Genomic DNA, 16,922 nt, shown 5'->3' on the forward strand with positions numbered 1-16,922 from the left:
GAAGAAAGTCAATGTTTTTTAAGGACTATCCATTAATTCTTGAAGGAATTGCATTTTTTTTAAGCTGAAAGGTTGTAGAAAATCAAACAGAGAGAAAAATCTGAAGGCTGATACCTGATTCCTGCCAGAAATCTTGGTCATGGAAGGGAACATTTTATCATTCAGACCAGATTTATTGTATCCACTTTTCACTTAGAACACAGATTCATGAAAACTTCTCCTTATTTGTTCAAACAATTCTTTCTCTGATATGTTTCCAGTCAGATAACTGTGAGATTTTTTTTTTGCTTTTTTCTTTCCATAATATTATAAACTGGGAGCTTCACCCTGTCATGGATTGAAAGCACAAAAAGCCTAAATAATAATTAAGAACCTGCCTAAACTAAGTCTTGCCAAGAATCCTTCTACTTCTTTCTAACTCCATTTGTCTCTTTATGTTGGCCTATTTCCTAATAGTCTAGAACCTCTGATATGATTCATTAGGTAGTTAATTTTGGAAGTTTCCTTTAATTGTAAGTGGTGTCCTTAAACCAAAAGACCCTGGAAATGCTGTCAGGGATTAGGCTATTGAGTTCATTCCTTTTTGAAAATTTGATGTTGGAATATGTCCACTGTATTGAGAATGTCTCTATAGTTTTTCCTTCTTGACTATCTCCTGACTTAATGATGAAGTATACTCATAAATATTTAGAGATAGATGCATTACAGACACACAAACTTTTAAAATGTTGACTTATAAATAAATGTATTCAAACTTGTAAAACTATGCATAGCCCATGGAAGACTCTGTTAAGACTATTTTCAATAATTCAGCTACTTCAAGGCAACTATCTAACAAAACTCAGGTCAAATTTTTTTTTTATTTTAAAGTGGAAAATATGTTGATGGATCCCTATGCTACTTTCAACCATGAAATTTTACAGTATCCAAAAGAAAATCATATCATGGATCTTATGGAAAAAATTACAGAGATGATTATATTATGGTAATGCTAGTTAATTTTCATTTTCCTGAATATGCCTCTAAAGGGAGAGGCAGGCAATGTTAATGTGAGCTGAGTCAATGTTAACTTATTGATCAATTGGATTAGTTGATTTTATATCTAATAAGTGTTGCAAACAACTGTTACACTAAACTGGTAGGAAAGAATGAGTAGATTTTAATTCAATAGGAATGAACTACAACACCTATCTTGAACTATTTGTTGGACTATCTTTAAAGTGTATGAAGATTGGCTGAGAGAAAGAAAAAAAAAGTTAAGTGACTCTGAACTAAAACTTAAGCAAAGTTGAGCAGATGTTATTGAGGGCAGAGTTTCAGAGGACAGATGGCTATCTTAAAATCTGGTAAATACAGACTCTACAACCATAGTTTTCACAATATGTATTCCATTGTATAAAGAAAATCAGGCTCATTTTTCAAAACTCCTCTGCATTTCAAACTTTTTTTTAAAGGTTTAGCCCTATTCCAGGGAAAGGAAGTCCTCAGTTTATTTTTAGTTTTTGGACACAGCCCAAATACAGAATAGCTGATCATATTTTTAATGTGTAGAAAATTGAGTCGAGACTATAAAGTTAGATCTCTAAGATCTCTGGTGTAGGGTGGACTCTTCTATAACAGGACATAATTTCAACTTCTTCATCTCGTTGATGATGTTACCTTTTTATGCACAAAATGTAAAACTCATACTAGGAACTTAAATGATATTAACTTAGCTTCCTAGTATCAGCAGTGAGGTAGTAGAAGTTGTTTGTTTTTCCACTCCCTCTATTGCTCTCTCTGTACTTTTTAGACCCACAAGGCTATTCTTCAGTTGAAGGCTAAGATCTGCTCAGCCAGATGTACCTAGAGCTTGCTCTTGAGTACTGTGTATGCCACCTACTCTGCCTGATATTCCAGTTGTTCACAAAGCAATAGGTAGGACCACATGGCAAAGACTCAGGAACCCATAGCAACATTCTGAATTGAATCAAGATTATTTTTTGTTGTTGAGTTTTGGCAGACATGCCAAATTATTCAGGTTTCTCTTATGCAATTTTGTTTTTTCATGGTTATAACATCTTATGATCCTGTTATTGCAGAGAAACATGCCTTTAGTTATGATTGAGGTTTTCTTATGCACATAAAATATTTTTATCTCTTAATAGTACAAGATATTTCAGATGCCTCAAAATATCTTGATTTGCATTTCTGTTGCCATAGTTATTTTTCATTGTTATAATGAAAACAGAGAACAGTTAACACAATGAGCGAGCCAAAGACAAAACTGGGGTTTTCTATTTTATTTTTTTAATAAAAAGTTCTTTCTTCCTTGTTTTTTTTTTTCTCATTAGAGTACATGACTCATAGATAGAGTATGATATTATCATGAGGCTAAATTTCGTGTTTGAACATTCCAAAAAGAGCAACAGAGGTAGTAATTGAACAGATAAAGCTCTAAGAAGAGTCTGCATACCTAATATGTAGCTAATACATGTTCTCTATTATAATTATTGAACCCCTTTCACCTTTTGCTGTTGAGTATGGCCTTTCAGGACACATTCTGTGTCACTGAGTGTAGGGCCTTTGAATGTGGGCATCTTGATTTTATTCATTGATGTATCCCAAACATCTAGAAGGGTGCCCCATGGAGACTAGGCACTCAATAATTTTTTACATGACTGAATATTACATTGGTATCAATTAAGCTGCCAACACGCCATCACAGTATTTGGCTTCAACTTGAATCCACCAGGTTTGCAAAAAGGATGGTATGATCAAATACTCCTGGCAGTCTTCTGTGTTCTTAGGATTTACAATCACAGAAGGTACTCATTTCTCTGACTTAAACAATGCCTGGATTCGTGCTTCTTGTACAGAGAGAGCATGAAAGTTCTTTACTGGATAGGAATTTTAGTGCCAACTTACATTTTTGGCTTCTCTTTGCTATATTTTATTAAAGCTCTTTGCTCATGAGAACCTTATATTATAGATACTGTATTGGAGGGGAATTGAACAGACACATCTGCTTTAGTTCATTTGAAAGATTTACCATGTTAATACCAGCTGTTTAAGACTTAGAGATCATGACAAAAATATCAAAATATTTAATGTATTTGGAATCTTTTCCAAAGCAAAATTTTGTGCTTTCATCTTTCTGATTATGGCCAATGAAGAGCAATTAAAAGTCATTTAAGGACATATTTGTTTTGCAATTTAAGATGAAAATACTTTCCTGTTTCATATAGTTTGGGCTTTCTTACAGCTACTCAGGAATTAACTTGTTGAATATTGGGAGGACAGCAAGAGCTCATTTAACTTGAATCATAAAATACAAATCTCTGACTTCCTTTGCGGTGCTTCTTAGCAGAACAAGCTTCAGTTAGATGACTTTTTAAATTCCAGTTTTCTCAAAAGCTTCCAAATTCTTGTCACTCTTTAAATTTATGTGGCCTTTAAAGTCTAAGGATTTTTGGATTTGTTTAGTGTTCTGAATATCCTGGATTTACTTCCTGACTTCTTAGAACCCGAGGATTATTTCTACTGTTAACACATTTACAAGTTACCATCCCTGTTTTCAGATGAAGTTTTCATTTGTTACTCAATGGAGTAACATTATTATTTTGATACATGTACATTGTTTTGACTTTTATTTCCTGTTGCTTAACTAGTTTTTATTCATGATGGTCACTAACTTTAATGTTATTTGAACAGATTCATTGGGATTGATAGATTTGCCATTTTATCCCTTATTATGAACGTGTTTTTAAAAAGATCTATTTACTTATTTGAAAGGCAGAATTATGAGGGGGAAAGACAGAGAAAGAAAGAGATCTTTCATCAATGGTTCACACCCCAAATGGCTGCAGTGGCCAGGGCTGGGCAAGTTTGAAGCCAGGAGCCTAGAACTATATTCAGGTTTTCTACATGGGTAGCAGGGGTCCAGGTACTTGGGCCATCTCTCACCATTTTCCCAAATCCATTTACAGGGAGCTGATTCTGAAGTGGAGCAGCTAGGACTCTGACTAGTGCTCATATGGGAGGGATGCTGGCATTGCAGGCAGCAGCTTAACCGAATGTGCCACAACGCTGACCCTATCCTGAACACTTAAATCTTTCTTTGTTCCTATCATAGTGAAGTATTTTGTCATCTCTTGATCTAAACACAACAGCACGCTAGAAAATATATATCTCAAGCTGAGTAACTGGTTTCACTGCTGAATTCTACCAAACTTTTAAAGATGAACGAATTCCAGTTCTTTTCAGACTATTCAAAACAATCAAAAAGGAGGGAATCATCCCTAACTCCTTCTATGAGGCTAGAATCACTTTATTTCCAAAACCAGAAAAAGATACAAAGAAACAGAAAAAGAATTATAGACCAATATCCCTGATGAATGAACATAGATGCAGAAATCCTCAACAAAATGCCGGCTAATCAAATCCAACATTATTTCAGAAAAACCATTCACCTGGACCATGTGGGATTTATCCCTGGTACTCAGAGATAGTCCAACATATGCCAAACCATCAAGTGTGATATCACATTTACAAATTGAAGAATATCTCAATAGATGTAGAGAGAGCATTTGATAAAATACAACATCCTTTCATGATAAAAACCTGAAGCAAATTGGGTCTAGAAGGAACCTTTCCTCAACACAATGAAGGCAATTTATGACAAACCCACTGCCAGTATATTAATGAATGGGAAAAGATCCTCACTAAGATATAGAACCAGACAAGGACATCCGCTTTGACCGTTGTATCCAATATAGCCCTGAAATTTTGGGGTTCAAAGTTAAACCACATTTTACTGATTATTATTGTACTTCTTATATATTAGAGGATTGGATTATGATACTATTTCCACATGGAGTTGCAGATCACTTTGAAAGACTTCACTGGAAATATATTTTGTATTCTTCCTTGATAAATTTTCTGATTGTTAAGAAGCTTATTTATTATTATTGTAGAAGGGAAGAGGGAGAGACAGAGACAGGGAGCGAGAGTATGCTTGAACTTCGATCCACTGGTTCACACCCCAAATGCCTGCAACAGCCCTTGGTTGAGTTAGGCCAAAGACTGGAGTCGGGAATTCATCCCAGGTCTCCCATGTGGGTGGCAGGGACCAAGTTACTTGACCATTATCTGCTGTCTTCCATGTATATATACATATATATGTATATATATATATATATATATATCATGGAAGATAGCAGATGTATATGTATATATATACACATATATATAAATAGGAATTAATATATATATTAATAGGAAACTGGAACCAGGACTCTAACCTGGGCATTTCATTCTGGGATGTGGACATCTTAATTCTAGGCCCCAAAAGGCTTGCCCAAGAAATACAGTTTAAAGAGCCTCTCCTGGAAGATAAGCTCGAGGATTTTGAGGTTCTAGGATTAAATACTGTGCCAAGAATTGCTTTTTCTATCTAATGATGCAGAGCCCCTGGAAGACTCATTTACTTATAAAGCTACCTATAGTTCTTTCAGTTCTTTAGGGCCTGAGGTAGTAAACATATATCAAGAATTTATTAAAAAATAAACATAAGTTTGCAGTATCTACTTTCACCTAAGATGTAATAAGGAGAAAGTAAATAAACTCACAAACCATACCGTTTGTGAGCCTGTCAGAGTTGAGGTCACAGGATAACTGATGTTCCAAAGAGTGACATATCCATGATACATGAATTATTTCAACTACTTAGCAAAAAATATGAATACTGCATAAGTAAGTACAAAGAAATTAGCTAAAATTCTAGCTGGTTGATTAGGTCAAGTGTGGACTAATATGCCAGTTTAAATAAATGGGTTCACATTTGGTCCTTGTCCATGTGTGCTATTATATCAGAATGTCATAAACTGGGTAATTTATATACAACAGAAATTTATTTCTCACATTTCTGGAGGCACCAAGGTCAGGGTGCCAGTAGATGAGGGTTCCAGTGAGGACCTGTTGCTCATAGATGATGCCTCCTTGCTGCATCTTCACAGAGTAGAGGGGAGAGTGAACTCTCTCAGGCACTAACCCCATCCATGGGCACCATGTTCTCACGACTTGATCACCTTCCAAGGGCCACAACTACTAACACCATCACATTGGGGGCTAGGATTTCAACATATGAATTTCAGGGGAGGACACAAACATTCAGACTATGGGATGCTCACTGCCAAGAGCTTTTCTTTGTTTAAAGATCTATTTATTTATTTCAGAGCCAGAGTCACAGAGAGGGAGAGACAGAGAGGTCAGTCTTCCATCTACTGGTTCACTCCCGTAAATGGCTGCAATGGCCGGAGGTAGGCCCATTCAAAGCCAGGAGCCAGTAGCTTCTTCTGGGTCTCCCATGTGGGTGCAGGGGCCCAAGCTCCTGGGCCCTCTTTTACTGCTCTCCCAGGCCACTAGCAGGGAGCTGGATCAGAAATGGAGCGGCTGGGTTTTGGTCTACTGTCCATATGGGATGGCAGCTCCACAGACGGAGGCTTAGCCTACTATGCCACATTGTCAGTCCCACAGATCTTTTCTGCTTAGCCTTAACTGGGAGTTTGGGCAAGACAGGGGACTACAGACATCACTTTCCCCAGGGTCAGTTGAGCAAGAGGTTATCTGGAATGTGGGAAAAACCCTTTTCCTGGGGTCTTCTCTCCTTTGAGTAAAAACTGTTAAGCCATTGAGGAAAGAGAGATGAACACCAGCACTCACAGGACACAAAGAACCATTGTGGTTGGGAGAAAAGCAGAAGAAAAACCCCCTTTTCTTGTGAAGAACAGGCAAGGCAATCTGAATCCTGGGCACTATAATGACATGCAGCGCTGGTTTGCTACCACTGAAAAAGAATGGGAGACATCTGCCTAAGTAAAGTCACAGACGCAATGCAGAGTTTGACTGTCATGAAAGAAAAGCAGAAATGCTGAAAAACTCTACCTCAGCTCCCAGGAATACCTGGCTTCCACAAGATTAAAACATAACCAGGAGAAGAAAGACTCCCTCCTCTCCAAACCTAGCAATGAGCATTAAGCAGTGGCAATCTGAAACTGAGAGGGTGGGTAAATCATGGGAGGAGATATCCTCTGAGGTTTAGATGTGTAGCAGTGACTGAAAGCTGCACATGAACACTGAGAAAAATCACCTGAAACTGTCAAATTGGGCATAAGGCAATAGCAGCCCACCACTGGAGGAATTTGAAGCCTGCTGTGCACCAAAATGAGTCCAGATATGGTTCACTTGACTCAATGAACTCAACTTCTCACTCAAAAGGCTTGACAGGAGAGAGGCTAGGATGCTAACTACCTCAGCCTCTCCTTCCCTACATATGACTGGCATTCATTTTTTTTAAGATTTGCTTTTATTTATTTAAATGACATAGTTACAGAAGAGGTAGAGACAGAGCGAGAGGTCTTCCATCCACTGGTTCACTCCCCAGAGGGCGCAATGGCTGAAGCTGTGCCAATCCAAAGCCAGGAACCAGGAGCGTCTTCCAGGTCTCCCATGCGGGAGCAGGAGCCCAAGGACTTTGGCTATCTTCTACTGCTTTCCCAGGCCATAGCAGAGAGCTGGATCGGAAGAGGAGCAGCTGGGACTAGAACCAGCACCCATATGGGATGCTGGTGCTTCAGGCCAGGGCTTTAACCCACTGCGCCACAGCGCTGGCCCCTGAAATTCATTTTAAAAAATCAAAGGATAATCAGAAAAGCAAGAAAACACAATACAGCATGATGAGATGTGGGAATCAAAAGACCCAAATGCAGAAATTATCAAGTTATTCAAGCAATAAGACAAGGATATTGAGCAATCATAACACTTACATAAAAATGTAATGGGAAGAGTAGATAACATGCATGTACAGATGGAAAACTTAAGAAGGAATATAAAACTATAAAAGGATCAAGTATAGTTAGATTTTGAAAAAATGGATATTAGGGATAAAAGCTTCCTTTGATACATTCATCAATAGACTTGATATAACTAAGAAAAAAATTCTTGAAGTTAAAGGAGATGATGAGAATTGAAGTACAAAAGAATGATTAAATACAACAAAAGACAGCTTCTAAGAATTGTGAGACAAGATTAAGAGATCTAGTATATGTGGCTGTGTAATTGGGGTCCCAGAAGAGAAATAGAGATGAGACAAAGAATTTTGAAGGGATAAACACTGAAAACTCTACAAATATAATGGAAGACATCAAAACACAAATCCAAGCTCGGAGAATTGCATGCAGAATACCTCCCTTGAACTAAAAAAAAGTAAAAAATGTTGAAACATCATAGTAATCAAAGATAAAAAGATAGTCCTAAACATAGCTAGATAAAAAAGTCACTTTACAACTGCAAATAAACAAAAGAACATTATAAAAGGCGTCCCTAGGAACTATGAAAGCCAAAAGAGAATAGAGTGATATCATCAACCCAGAATTTGGTGCCCAATGAAAGTAGCTTTCAAAAAAATAAAGGTTAAGTGAAATCTTGTTTTATACAGAAGTTCCATACAAAATTTCAGAAAAAGAATCCATTGGCAGTTGAGTTGTCCTATGAAAAATATTAAACAAAGTTATTTATGTGGTTATTTTAATCACTCTAAACTATAATTGATAGTTTAATAAAGCAGGGATAGGTGTTTTGTCTATTGGTAACACACCAGTTAGGAAGCCTGTGTCCCATATATCAGTCCTTGGGTTCCATCTACAGCTCCAGGCTTGATGCAATTTGCTGCTAGTGTGGATCCTGGGAGACAGTGATGATGGCTCAAGTAATTGGGAGCCTGTTGGAGGTCTGGACTGAGTTCCCAGTTTCCAGTTCCCAGTTTCAGCTTTGCCCAGTCCCTCGCATTGTAGGCATCTGGGGAGTGAACCAGTAGATGAGAGTGCTCTTTCTCTTTCTCCCCCTTCTCTCTTCCTGTCAAATAATTTTTTAAAATGGTAAAATAAAAATAGTATAAATGTGCTGTAGCATTTATAGTGTATATTTATAGTATATACAAAGATGAAAATATGGGACAATAAAGTACAAATTATAGGAAGGAAAAATGGGGAATATACATCTATAAAGTTCTTTGAAAGTAAAGCACAGTATTATTTTAACGCAGACTATGAAAAATTAAAGTTCTACAGTGTCAACTTCAGAGCAACCACAAAAATTCTTAAGAAGATATAGATAATAACTGCAGAGAAAAATTCAAATATAACTAAAAAATTAAAAGTGAAATAAAACTATATAAATAATACAGTGGTTATAGAAAAAAAAACATTTGGGAAATATAAAACAATTAGAAAGATTTAAATGCCACCATATCAATAATTACCTTTAGATTATATGAATATTTTGATTAAAGGCCAGAGATTACTAATTTAGATATTAATGTAAGACCTGATTATATGCTATCTATAAGAAACTAATATAAAGACAGAAATCTGTTAAAATAAAAAGCTGGAAGAAGATATACAATATAATCACTAAACAAAAGAAAGTGGTCACATTAAATTAGGCAAAATAAACTTCATCCAAGAAATAGCATAAATCAAGAGGGACATTATGTGTTGATAAAGGTGTCACTTCATGAAGAATATGTAGTTATTTTAAATGTGGATTTATACTGTTCAGTAGAACTCCAAATACATGAAGCAAAAACTGATTGAAATAGAAAATCCACAATTATTCTTGAAGATGTTAACACTCTTAGTAATTGTGCAACAAGTAGGGAGAAAATAATTAAAAACACAGAAGATGGGACAGTCCAGCCAGCCAATTTGATCTAATTGACATTTCATGTTAATCAAAGAACAAAGAATTCTGGGCCATGAAACAAATCCCTACAAGTTTTAAAGAACTGAGATTTTACAATTTCTTTGAAATTTTACAAATTATTTTCTTTTTTCAAGTTTTACAAAGGATTGAAATTTCATAAGACATGCTCTCTAATTTTCAGGAATTAAATTAGGAAATAATTATAGACATATGGCTCAAAAATTTAAAAAAATACATGATTTAACAACATACTTTTTTTTAAAAAAAGGTTCATTTATTTGAAAGACAGTGTGACAGAGAAAGTGGGGGAAAGAAGGAGAGAGATAGAGATATCTTTCATCTCTAATTCACGTCCCAAATGCCCACAACAGCCAGGGTTAGACCAGGCCACAGCCAGGAGCCCGGGACTCTCCATCTGTGTTTCCGATGTGAGTGGCAAAGCACTTGAGCCATCATCTGCTTCCTCCCAGGTACATTAACAGGAAGTGGGATCAGAGGAGATGTAGCTGAGATGTGAACCAGGCACTCTGACACAGGATGCCAGCATCCCCAATAGCAGCAAACTTTGGCACACTATCTGCCCTGCAATGTACCCCTAAATAACTCAGAAGTCAAGGAGGAATTCACCAGGGTGACTAGAAAGTATTTGGGTAGAATGAATCTAACATAAAATATGAAAAATGTAAGGTGAACCTAATTGGTGAATAAAAGGAAATTTTGAGCATTACATTGCTATTTTAAAATCAAGGAGTTTTATATCAGCATTCTAAAATCTGTCTTCTGAAACTGGGAAAAGGACAAAACTAACTCCAAAAAGAAAGGAAAGCACAAGAATAAGAGATTGTTCTAAAATCCAAAGATGCAATACCAATCAAAATCCCAACTCTGTTGCTATTTTTTGGCAGGGTTGTGGGGAATGGATATTTGATAAGCTGACATAAAATTTATGTGGAAATACAAATGGCCTAGAATGGGCAAGACACGTGCTGTGGTTTAGGTGTTTGTCCCTCCCAAGATTCATGTCGAGATGTCATTCCCTAAGTCTTATGTTAGTGGTGTTTCCAGGTGGGACTTTCAGGAGGTAATTGGGATTAGATGAGATTATAGGAGTTGGCTCCATGAATGAATTAATGGCTTTATAAGAAGAAGAGACCCAGTGGGCACGCCAACTCTGTCTTGCCAGTGATGCCCTCTGCTATGCCATGACCCAACAAGAAGGCCCTCACCAGAAACTGAACAGATACCAGCACCGTGTTCCAGAATCATGATCTAAATAAGCCTCCATTCTTTATAAATTACCCTATTCTGTGGTATTATATTCACTTACAGCAACATAGATGAAAACCATACCCCAGAAAACAAGCAAGAAAATAATCTCTGTTGAATATCATGAAAGCTGTGTTAACTGAGTATAGAACAGGTACAAGAATTGAGAAGTAGGCCAATGAAATAGACTAAAAACCAGCTCTTACAGATATGAATCGTTGGTTTATAACAAAGCACACAGTGAGTAACATGGGGAAAGGACAGATCTTAAAACTAGTCAGAAAAATTAACTTCCACTCCTAAAAAGCCTAATTTGGGCTCCTACTTCCATATCATATACAAAACTAATTTTACCCTGCATGTTAAAAGCAAAACAATAAAGCCTTTAGAAGCTAATATCTGTGATTCCTTTCATGACCTCCAGGTAAAGATACAGAACTGAAAAATATTTCCTTGAACTCTGATCAGGAAAACATTGTTTAACATCTGTAACTTACACAGTTTTTGAAGTAGATGTAAGTTAAACTGGGTCTGGAAGAATGGGTAGGATTTGAACAGGTAGAAATTACCGTAAGGCTTTTCTAAGCACCAGATATATTCTTTGGGGAACAATGATTAAGCTGGTTTGGCTGGAATAGAAGATGTTCATTACTGAGAGATTGGATTTGGAAGATGGCCAAGGTCCTGGAGTTTCTGAGCTTTGAATGTTAGATGAAGTAAGTCCGTATTTAGCCACAGTGCAAAGAAACGAGGATATAATGTGATGCAGGTGATCGCATAGAGGCAGTGCCTTGTATGGATTGAAGTGAGGAAGGAAGGAGGGTACAATGGGTGTATCCAGTCCCAGAGTGGTAAGTGCAGGAGCCTACTTTAGAAGGGAACAACTGAATGTTCTCAGTATGACAAGTAAGTCGTCGAATGTGGCAGTGGGAGAGCTGAGTTGTCTTGATTAAAATTAACTAAGAATCTGACTCGGAAAACTGCAGGAAAGATTGGTGGGAGATCTTTCGTAGCAAGAGGAACATAAGGGAGAAGAAGTTTTGGAGAAAATAGTGAATAAATTGCAGAGCATGTCAAAGTTAAGAAATGAGCAATATAGGAAATGTTGAATTGGGGTTGGAAATGGAGAGCTGGAGCTTATGAAACAGACCAGAGATAGTCGTTTGTGTTTAGAAATGAACTAATGATGTTGGAAAATGCAGTGGTAGATGAGATCTCAGGATAAAAACTTAAAGAGAACTACAGAGGATAGAGTCTTGGGGGAACACCCACATTTAGGAAATGGAAGGAAAAGGGAGGCAGCAAAACAAAAAAATCTGGGACAGGGGGATTAGAAACATATGAAAAACCAGAAGAAATTGGCTTTCGGGGGGTGGTGTTATTAACAGTCTGAGTTGCTATGAATTGGGAAAGAATGAAGGCAAGGCAGTTGCCTCTTGAGTTTGTGGTCCAGAGATGATGAATAACAGCAGAAGCACTGTTTGCGCCAGCTCTTCAGGGCTACAGAAGAGTGTATGCAAGGTCATTCCCAAATATTATGAAAATGAGTTAAAAAAAAAAGATTATAAATGGGAGAAGCAGAATGTCATTTGTCATGCATTTAGCTTAAATTTACCTTAAAAGATGGAAGGAACCTTAGAAGTCATGTGGTTCAGAAATAGCTCTCTGACTACCTGGAAAACAAATGTGGTCTCCAGGCCTCATCATGCCAGCAGCTGCTTTTTGTTTGGGCAAGAGAGTTCCAGTTGTGAATATTTAGAAATGGGAAGATTTTTTATGTGAAATCCTTAATTTCTAGCATCTTTTTCTTTTTCTTTATTTTTTACCCAGAAACCTTTTATTTAAGGTATGTAAACTAAATGCATTTCATAAATACAACTTTAGGAACACAGTGATTCTTCTCGCCCTACCTGCCCTTCCACCCTCTTCCTCCTCCCTCTCCTATTCCCATTCTTATTTTTTACTAAGATCTATTTTAATTAACTATATATATATAAGATTAACTCTATACCAAGTAAAGAGTTCAACAAATAGTATTGAAAAAAAAAAACTCTTGAAAACGTTGGAAATTTGACTGACAGGCCTGTCCTGTCTCACCAAATACCATTAAGTAGCTGGAGTTTGAGAGCACCTGTACTGTGGAAGGGCATGCCTTCTTCCCTTCACCACAGTTCCTGGTTTGCCTGGGTCTCTCAGACTACCTTCTCAATCCTTGTAGGCATTTGGGTTGGTAGTCTGTATTTAAACCCAACTCGCTCATTTTATGGACAGGGAGACTGAAGTCCCAAATGGAGGATGTGCCCCAAAATCAAATATCTGATACCCGAAAGAATCTGTTTCAGAAATATATCTTAATTCCTACTTCCCCTGTGCTGTTAACTCACTTAAGTTTCTCTCTTGCCTGATAGTTTCTGGAGGACTGGCCTGTGGTCATTTCTGTCACCTTCGAGGACTCCAGTGTTGGCAGAGGGAGCATGTATGGTTGGTTTGACTCTGCCTCTGACCAGATTCTCAATACTTTTCACATGGCCCAGATGGTGACCAAAGCTAGTCCTGGGACGAGAAGGAAGCTCTGTTGGTCACCCAGTGCAGGCTCACTCTTTGTAGAACCTTGGCATAATGTGAAGCACATAAATCCTCCATAAGGTTTCTTTTATAGCAATTTTTGAGGCTTAAGTGGAATGATGTTAAACAATGACTATCGTGCCTTGCCTCCCAAAGTAGAAAATTAAGTTCAGCCCACTGTAATTAGTACCAGATCATGCTCTCCAAGTCCCTCCACCTGAGGTCTGTCATTGGGAATTTGATTATTGGGTTTGGATTTACATTCTGTCTGCCTCATAAGGAAAGCTGTAAGATAGTGGTCTTTTTATGCTTCCTTCTAGATATAAAAATTTACTAACCTTTCCAAAATATTCCTTTAAAATTTAGGAGAGGCAATATGCTATCTGAAACAACAAACAAACTGCACTATTAACTGGAGCGTAAATAGTCCCTAACCCAACCCAATCACTTGGCAAGGACTTTCTGAAGCCCTGGGAAGATGGTGGAATCATTTTTTTTCTCTTCCTGCTGCTAAGCCTCATCTACCTACCACCACTTAATATGACTAGGCATGGCATACAAACAGAGGAGCTTGTGACCTTTGACTGTTGGATTTAAGATAGTGTCGTTCTGCTCAATGTTGAAGATATAAAGGCTTTGTGAAAATTTGGAAATACATTACTGTTTCAATTAAACATGATAACTGAGGTAACTTTTATTTTAGATTGCTCCAAACTAGCCAGTTCTTTCATGTGATGCTTTGTCAAATGCAGCCCAAATTACAGTTTACACTTTAGTTTTATTCATATTCCCCAGAGCTTCTGACTTAGTAGGTTGCAGTATGTGTATCAAGTTATTGTGGATAACAGTTTAACAAACTGTTTTCCCGCTGAACAATTTCATTCACCATATTCCTAGCTTGTCATACTTATTTCTTTGTTGGTTGACACCATGCCAAAGCTTACAATGTCTGCTTTTTTGGGGGGGCTTGCAGACCGGTGTAATGTGGCTGGCAGGCCCAAGCAGCAGATGAGGGGCCTGGCCCCATAGAGAATGTGGGGCCTGGATGAGACAGTGTTCTGTCCTGCTCTCTTCCTGTCACCCTTGGCCTTCACATGTCCCCCACCCCCATTCTGCAGATGAGAAAAGCTGAGGCTTATCAAGGCAGACCGGTGGGCCAAAGTCACACGCCTCCTCCGTGCTTCCCTGCAGGTGAGGGCAGCACAGGAGAACTCGGGGGCTGCGTGGGGGAGTTTCCTGTGATGACTGAACCACAGGCTGTAGATGAGGAGCTGACAGGAGGAGGGTGGGTGTAATTGCAGTACCGCTTTCTCTGTTAGTCATGATGGGCTAATTTGTGCTGGAATCTGTTTGCCGTAGTAAATAAAGGCTTGTTTCTTTTCAAGCTACCTTCTTGTTATGATGCTCACATCTTTGTTACGTGGTCTCTGCAGTTGCCTACATGGAGGATTCGCCTTGGATGATGTGACACAGGCATGAAAGTGGCATATTGCATCCCTCTAAGTATCACTGCCTGTAACCTCAGCACTTAACACAAAGATAGGCAACACCAGGAGTTTTATTCTTCCTTGCTTTCTGAGACAAAGAAAATAGAATTAATAAATATCTAATCATTTTTGCCGTAAATTGTTACTATAATGGAATGCCTGAGACAGCTGACTTATAAACGGGAAAGCTTCATTGAGCTCACAGTTCTGGAGATTCAAAGTCCAAGCAGCGTGATGCAAACCTTGGTGGAGGCCCCACAAACGATGTCAGAGTGCAAGTGAAGGAAAGATCGCGTGGCGAACTAGGAAGAGGCACAGACTGGGCCCAAACTCAGGCTTCTATAACAGCCCTCTAAGGGGAGCTGCCTTGACCTCCCCCTAGAACCTACCTCCTAAAGGTTTCACCACCTCCCAGTGCTACCCTGGAACTCAAGCTCTGAACACGTGAACTTCTCGAGTATATTGAACATCCAAACTGATACCCACACCATAGTACCTGAATATGTCATGCCTTCAAGCTGTGACTTTTTTTTTAAACAAGTACTGTCTATCAAAAGAGTATGGCAAAGATCTTGAAGCTTTATAATTTGCCTCTGTGATTTGATCAAGTTCATGATCATTAAAGGAAACAAATTGTGTTCAAAGGGCTCAGAGTCTCTGATACTGTCTCGCAGTATTTATCCCAAGATTGATTCCAGTGAGTGAATTTCAAAACAGCAAGATTACCTAATATATACTAAACTGATCTTCTGTATATAAAGAGAATTGAAAATGAATCTTGATGTGAATGGAAGGGGAGAGGGAGCGAGAAAGGGGAGGGTTGCGGGCGGGAGGGAAGTTATGGGAGGGGGGAAGCCATTGTAACCCATAAGCTGTACTTTGGAAATTTATATTCATTAAATAAAAGTTTAATAAATGAAAAAAAAAACAACAACAAGGTTAGTTTTTTCAATGTTATTGAAATAATTTTAAAAAATATTTCTTTATCTGAAAGCTAGAGAGAGAGAGAGAGAGGAGAGAGAGAGATTATCTCTGATCTGCTGATTTATTCCCCAAATCCCGGCAGTAGCTGGGACTGGGCTAGACCAAGGCCAAGAACCTGGAAATCAGGAGTGTAGCTGGGACTTGAACCCAGGCACTCACATATGGAATGCAGGCATCTCAAGTGGCATCTTAGCGGCTGTGCCAAATGCCTGTCCCTGAAATAGTTTTATAATAAAAAATCCTCACCTGTTCTTTAGGAGATAAGTAACATGAATTGTCCCAATATTGAAGTATCAATTTTGAAGGGTCAATTTTGACTGCATGGACCCCTGATTTCTGGGCAAAGGAGGAAAGGATGATGATTCTTTTCTTTATAGGATTTATAATCTCAAATTTGAGAACCTTTATGTTAAATGTTTTAATAGAAATGAAAAATTTTAAATGTATTTTATAAACATAGGATGTTCAAATTTTAGTTTGGAGATTTCTTTGTCATATGCAATGAAGAAAAACATATACTGAAACAATAAAATGTATTTATGTACATGTGTACAATACATTTTTAAAAGTAAAGTAGTTGCACAGGGGCCATGCTAATCTTCTCTGTATCGTTCCAATTTTAGTATATGTGCTGCTTTCATTTCTCTATTCTCTTCAAGGTAGGAAACTAATTCTATTATGAAGGAATCTGTAGGACGCACAATTTAATCTTTAGACCTTATAAAAGAGATGGCTAACATTTTTCTGTAATAGCATAGCCAAAATAAGAACTTAAATAATAATCTCATAGCTAGATTCACTTCGCCATCAGCGAAGTATACAGTAAGTAGAAAAAACCACCCTTTCAGACCAAAGGGAAAGAAAGTTTTAAAGTGAGAA

General features: G+C 37.7%; 1 pseudogene; it reads right to left on the reverse strand.

The window, feature by feature from the left end:
• Positions 1-16,586: 16,586 nt before the first annotated feature.
• On the reverse strand, positions 16,587-16,687 carry LOC133766110 (U6 spliceosomal RNA; annotated as a pseudogene).
• Positions 16,688-16,922: the final 235 nt, after the last annotated feature.

The sequence above is a fragment of the Lepus europaeus genome, chromosome 8 (assembly GCF_033115175.1).
Source record: "Lepus europaeus isolate LE1 chromosome 8, mLepTim1.pri, whole genome shotgun sequence".
NCBI lineage: Eukaryota > Metazoa > Chordata > Mammalia > Lagomorpha > Leporidae > Lepus > Lepus europaeus.